Raw genomic sequence first — 6465 nt, 5'->3', positions numbered from 1 at the left:
AAGCCTCTTTGGATGCCTAATCTTAAGGTGACTGTCTCTCAAATTTTACAGATCATATGTACTTTTCAAATGACCCAGTGTTTTTTTTCTAAAAGCTAGAAATAACAATTTTAGTGTCAAAATGCCCTTCCTTAGAAAATTTTAGGACACTAATGCTCAAGACTATTCTTTTAACAAAATGACAACCATTGACACGCTCACTATCCAATAATAACAGTTTTAAATTTATGCAGAGGGCAAAATTGATCAGATATTTTGATTTTGTGGTGGAGACTATTTCTAAAACGATGGAGTATGTATTGATGAAATAAATATTGTCAAATAACTCTACCTGATTATGCATCACAATGAGTATTAAATAAACCTTCCTCAATGGTAAATAAGCAGACTATACTGGAGAACTAGGTGTCTCACTCAGATTGTAGACAACCAAGAATGCTGGATTATTGCAGGTGGCTCACACAGCATTTTGTGGTTATTGGGAAAATAGTGGGACCTATAAAATGATTTAAAAATTTATGTTTAATTATCTGCAAATCTTCTTTTTAAAAAATTAACTTTGAAAGTAACTGATTTCTATTATTAGAGAGCCCAAAACTATAAACAAATGCATGGCACTACTAGCATGCATTTCATATTATTATAAGACTTTCAACATCTAGGTTTAATATTTGCAGATGAAACATTTCTATTGAGCCCCAACCCTATTGAGGCTGGGTTGACATGGTTTCTTGTGGATTAACTGTATAGGAGCTCCTTTCATTGGTGAAGGGCATTAAACAAAACATTTAAATAATGGTGCACAGTTCAACTCCAAAGACTCAGTTAGATGCTCATCCAAATTTTCCTTAGCTTTTGTTCTCCAAAAAGCTTAATCTTTTGGCTTATGGAAGGTATATGTATTTATGATCATAATAACTTTATATTAGAAGTGACTTTTTAAAATTTTATGACTTTTTCCTGAGACTTCTCTTGAGTTTTTCCCCCCAGCACATTTGATGAAAGAGGATTGGTAATTTTAAAGTGTTGCATTTTCTTCTTTTTATTTTTATTTTTTGCAGTTTGAAAGCTTTTATTTTATTTTTTTATTATTTTTTTTACTGCATTTTAGGTTTTGGGGTACATGTGAAGAACATGCAAGATTGTTGCATAGGTACACACGTGGCAGTGTGATTTGCTGCTTTCCTCCCCATCACCTATATCTGGCATTTCTCCCATGCTATCTCTCCCCAACTCCCCACCCCCCACTCTCCCTCCCCTATTTCCCCCGACAGACCCCAGTGTGTGATGCTCCCCTCCCTGTGTCCATGTGTTCACATTCATGGGGAAAATGTTACATTTTCTATAGCACCCTATCAATATACTTCAAGGAAAGCAGGGAGGCCAGGTGTCCTTTCTACATGTCACATTTCCCATGACTCCAGGGCTGTCCACAGCCTCCACAGGGGGAATGGTGGCTTCGGGGCTTTGCATCCATAGATGTTATCATGGGAATGTGAAGCTGTTCTACACAATTTCCAGAGGGCAACAGCAAATTGCTATTGAGCACAAGGAGCATCTACGAGTGATTGAGAAGGGAATCACATAGTCCAGTTTCAAATGGATGACCTCTTCAGTGCTATAATCATGGCATGAAGAGTTGAAAAAATACGTATTATGTCTGGTCATAATAGGAACATTTTCTTTAATAACCCTTTTCATTTTTTCTTTCTCTTCACCGTCCCCTCTGGATGTGAATATTCACTGTCAAACCTTTGATCCCAATGATCCTCAAACATGAAAAGAGGAAGAATTTTTATAATGTGGATGTTTTAATTTTCTATATGAGTGCTGAAAACTATAGATCCCTGAAGTTGGAGGATAAGATCAGCTTCAGCTTTAGGAAAGAGATTGACTGATATTTATTCAAAGATTTTTAAGTGAACCTTCACAACAGAGTGTGAAAACGATCATGTATATCTGGAGCTTAAGGTTCTGATTTTGTTTTCTTCCTGGAGTATGTGTGTGAGTGCCTATGTGTATGTATTGGCTTAAGTAACACGGCTAACGCCTGTAAGGTGCAAATTTCCCAGAAAATTATAAACTCTTTCTTTCACTAAGACTGGTCTTTCCATTTATTCAGGTGCCACACAGTTTCTTTTAGCCTGTGCTGATGGCAACCGAACATACGGAGGGTGAAGGGAACAATACGTCAAATTGTGGGTAAAGCCACACCTTACACATTCTCTTATACTTATCTTGTGTCTTGGTGTTTACAGTTTTCCAAGCAGTTTAAAGACAAACAAACAAACAAAAAGTGGAAGGACGGAAAGATAGAGCTTTTATGTTCTTTTCCTTCATCAGCATTTAAACATTAGGATTTGCCTTAATATCCTTTTGTAAAAGATTTCAAACAGTAGGGGTTTGGATGCTTAGCTTTCATGACTCTTGTTCAAGGAAATACTTAAAGTGTGACCTGCCGTCTATATTTCTCCTCTGCTTAGATTTTTAAGTTGACATCTTTTTTTGTGTTATTTTAAAAATTCAGAAGTAATTGCATGACTGACTTTTTACAAAGCACCTGAATCCTCCCTTAATTCAACAACACAAAATACTGGACAAGTGTTTTCAACTATAGGATGACATGAATTTGAATTTAGGTTTAAGTACAAAACATTAGCCAAATCAGTTTTACTCATTTCTTGTTATTTCTAATCTCTAAATTGTTCTCCTTATATTAAAGTATAGAAAATGCTCAGACTGGATTCACATCTTGGTATACAGCCTTTAGTAAGTTAACAAAATACACTGGATAGGGTAGATAGGTAAACATTTACTTTCAACTAATTGACAGTGAAAAAAATCTTATGTTCAAGAACATTAATCTCATGTTCATATTTCTTTTACAGCCATTTTTAATCTGTGGAAAGTTCTTTAGTCAAGTTACCCTTTCACTAGGATGACAGAAAATATTGTTATGCACAAAATTAAAAAATTCTCAATAGATTCATTTTTCTTTTACTTCTGATTGTGAGGAATTTCAGAATTTAGGTTAAAGAAATAAGCAAACTTTCCTTATTCACAGGCCGTATCTTGCCTGTTTTTTCCACTAATATGAGTCTGAAACAGATCACTAATCTCCTACAAAGCATTTCCTTGGAGGCTACTTACCTACCTCTGATACATTCCCCTAAACCACGGCTGGAGGCTGTGGGTGTGACTGATATTTAGAGGCAAAAAAAAAAAAAAAAAGACAAAAAAGCAAAAAAAGTAGTAAAGTTAAAAAGAGTAATCATGTTTTCCCCTGGCATTTTTTTAATGTTCAGAATTTATAATGTCAAATTTTATCAGAATAAAAACATGAAAACATGAGATGATTGTGTGGGGACGCAATTTGGAACCTAAAGACAGTTTTTAATGGAATGCATTTGACAAGCAGCCTCCATCTCTATTGACTACATTTGAGTATGGTCTGGTTTATGAATCCCCAATCCCTAAGAAAATGATTTTAAACAAATTGTGGGACATGTGTACACAAATTTATGACTTGGCTCTGGCATGGAAGAATGGTCTCTCCGAAAGAATAAAATCCTAGTGGTTATAAATGGGTCAAAAAGAATTAGACTTTTTTATTTATACTTCAGAAATGTAACCAAGTGAATGAAATGGTTTCATATACATTTTTACATCCAACAGCAGTGACACACTGTTCATACATTAATTCTATAGTAAAATGTACATCCTTCTTTTTTGCTAAGATATGTCAAGTGTTCATGGACAAAAAAAAAAAAAAAAAAAAAAAAAAAAAAAAAAAAAAAAAAAAAAAAAAAAAAAAAAAAAAAAAAAAAAAAAAAAAAAAAAAAAACCTTTCATTGCAACCTGAACAAGTGAAATAACAAAGGTAAGCCATGTTCTTTTCAATAGCTTTATAGACTTAATAAAGCTATTGTCCAAATGTGTGTTAATATTGGCATGTATAAGATGAAGTCTCAAAATTCTCAAAAATGTAAATGTCCAACTTGAAAACTTTACAAAACATCGTATTGGATTTTGCGACTGAATCTGCCCAGGGACATTAAAGTCCAGGATGGTTTATTTAAGTGTACTTCTGTAGCTCTATTCCTAGCTGACTATTCTTCAATTCCCTAATCACAAAGAAATGCATTCTTATGAAGTTAAGCAGCTGTAGACACAGAATGCTGATGACATTTTCTCCATAACTGAGTTAGCTAAAGAAAACCCAGTTAGTGGTAATTCTACCAAATACTTGTAACATTCACATAAAATTTTAATTGATTTTCAAACAGTACAACTGTGCCATGAATCCAACCACACAGAATATAAGCCTTAAGCCCCCTAGGTTTAAGCAATTGTGTCGTTGTAGACTAAAACTATGTAAAATAAAATCTGATAACTCCCTGGTGTTAGAGGTAGACAGTTTTCTTTCAAATCCTAGGTTTGGTCCTTTATTTTATTCAGCAGTGAAAGCCATGAATACAGAACGAATAACAGCTGTTACAATTCTCAACCATGACTTCTAACGTCAGAGAATTCAAAGTATGAACATAGTACACAGTAATGAAAAGTATCAAAAATCAGTTTACCTCAAAAAAGATAAATAAAACAGGTATATTCCACCAATACATAAACAGATGTTTGTGCTACAGTTTAAAATTTGCCGTATACAAAAGATCATAGTCCCCATAATCAGCTTATGATAGAAGCAAGAATACATGAGCCATTTAAATTGTCAGACATTATGCTTTATAAGGTATGCACAGAAGTTCAAGCAATAAATACATACATTAGTTCAAAGCCTTACAATAGCTACGCAAAGCAGATGCAGAAAAGCAGATTTGCTATTACTAGCAAGCAATGATATAAGAGTAAAAATTCATGAAATGCATTAAAGCAACATTTTTCTTAGAAAAAGTCTGGTCATTTATGGGTCCACCAACATTTTTACATAATATGCACAATTATCAAAATACAGACCAAGCATTTCAGAAAACTCCAAAAAACCTAAAATCTATTTTCAAAGCAATTGCAGTTTTGGAGGTTTTTCTGGTATAATGTGCAAGCAGCTATTTTTTAAAATTGTATTCATATAAAACCCATGCAAAACTCTACAGGTATATGCATTCTGTGGCTGAGACTTCCTTTCAAAAGTTTTCTAACTGAGGTATGCATACTTTAGCATTGTAGTCTTAGGCCACCCTCCTGATGGTACAACTCTCACAGTTACTTCCAGTCCATCAAAGCCTTTAAACATGCACCTGAAAGACCCATTTTTCCTTTCAGATAATCCTTACGGTAGGATCTTAGATGACTGAAAACCATCCTTCACCATACCCATCTTTCTTTTAATACCATATTGTAAACTTCCAGTTCGTTGATCATGACCCAAAGACAAACATAATGAAAAGTAGCAGTTACTGTGACGTTCTCACGTTTCATGCAATCTGCCATAATTGTTCTAATTTTTTTCTTTTTTTTCTTTTTTTTTTCTTTTTTTTTTTTGCAGAGGTAGAAGCTTTCAGAAAGCCTTTTGGGTAAGTGGGAAAACCCTTTTGAAAGCCGTTATGTCCTTTTATTTGGTGTGATAGATGACTGGGTATCTCTCTAACTCTATTTGCTGACTTCAGCAAAGAATCAATGATGAGCTTAGTTTGCAAGAACCGGTTCCATCACATGGAACTGGTACGTATGTTAAGCTCTAGCAGCCACCTTCTGTCAAAACTGTTTGTAAAGCAATAACCATAATCAGGTTATGAGGTCCCTTGGTTGGGGGAAAAAGTGTTATCAAGACTTGGCACAGCACATGAAAAGCAACAAGTAAAGTTTCTAGGTTTTAAGCAAACATCTGACTATGCTATTTTCAACTACACCATAACTCATTATCATAGTTTTGGGGTTTGGAGTTGTCAAGAAAACCAGCATTCCAACAATTTGGCCTGTGCAAGTCTTTGAAGGGAGTGTATTGTTAGTGTTAATATCCCGTATAAGCAGAGGCAGAATTATATGTAACTTTGGTTTGACTGAAAATAAATACCATGGACTACAATTGCTATAATCTTTGCTTTCAGTGTAAAAACTCAGCTAGATCACTTTAAAATCAATATGAAATTAATTTTTGGCTTTACTAGACCTTTTATGTTTGGTTCCTACTTTTTGTTTTTTCATTATAACTTAAGACTATAAAAAAATAGTACACAACAAAGATTAAGACCATACAAGACATCTTCTAACAACATGTATTCACCACCGAAAATAACTGACTGAATGAGTAAAAACAAAAACACAAAGTACTATATATATATAACAATATGCAATCTGCATTTGCATCAAGTACATAATCGTTTTGGTCAGTGATCCACATTTGTTGCTTTCTAGCATATCATAACTTCCACTGCAGATTTTGTCCTCACCTCTGTCTTTAATGAAAGCAAATCTTCATTGCATTTAGATGGACTTTTGGCCTCAGAA

The sequence above is a fragment of the Cebus imitator genome, unplaced genomic scaffold (assembly GCF_001604975.1).
Source record: "Cebus imitator isolate Cc_AM_T3 unplaced genomic scaffold, Cebus_imitator-1.0 Scaffold90, whole genome shotgun sequence".
In the NCBI taxonomy this organism is placed as follows: Eukaryota; Metazoa; Chordata; class Mammalia; order Primates; family Cebidae; genus Cebus; species Cebus imitator.
This window is presented reverse-complemented; position numbering follows the sequence as displayed.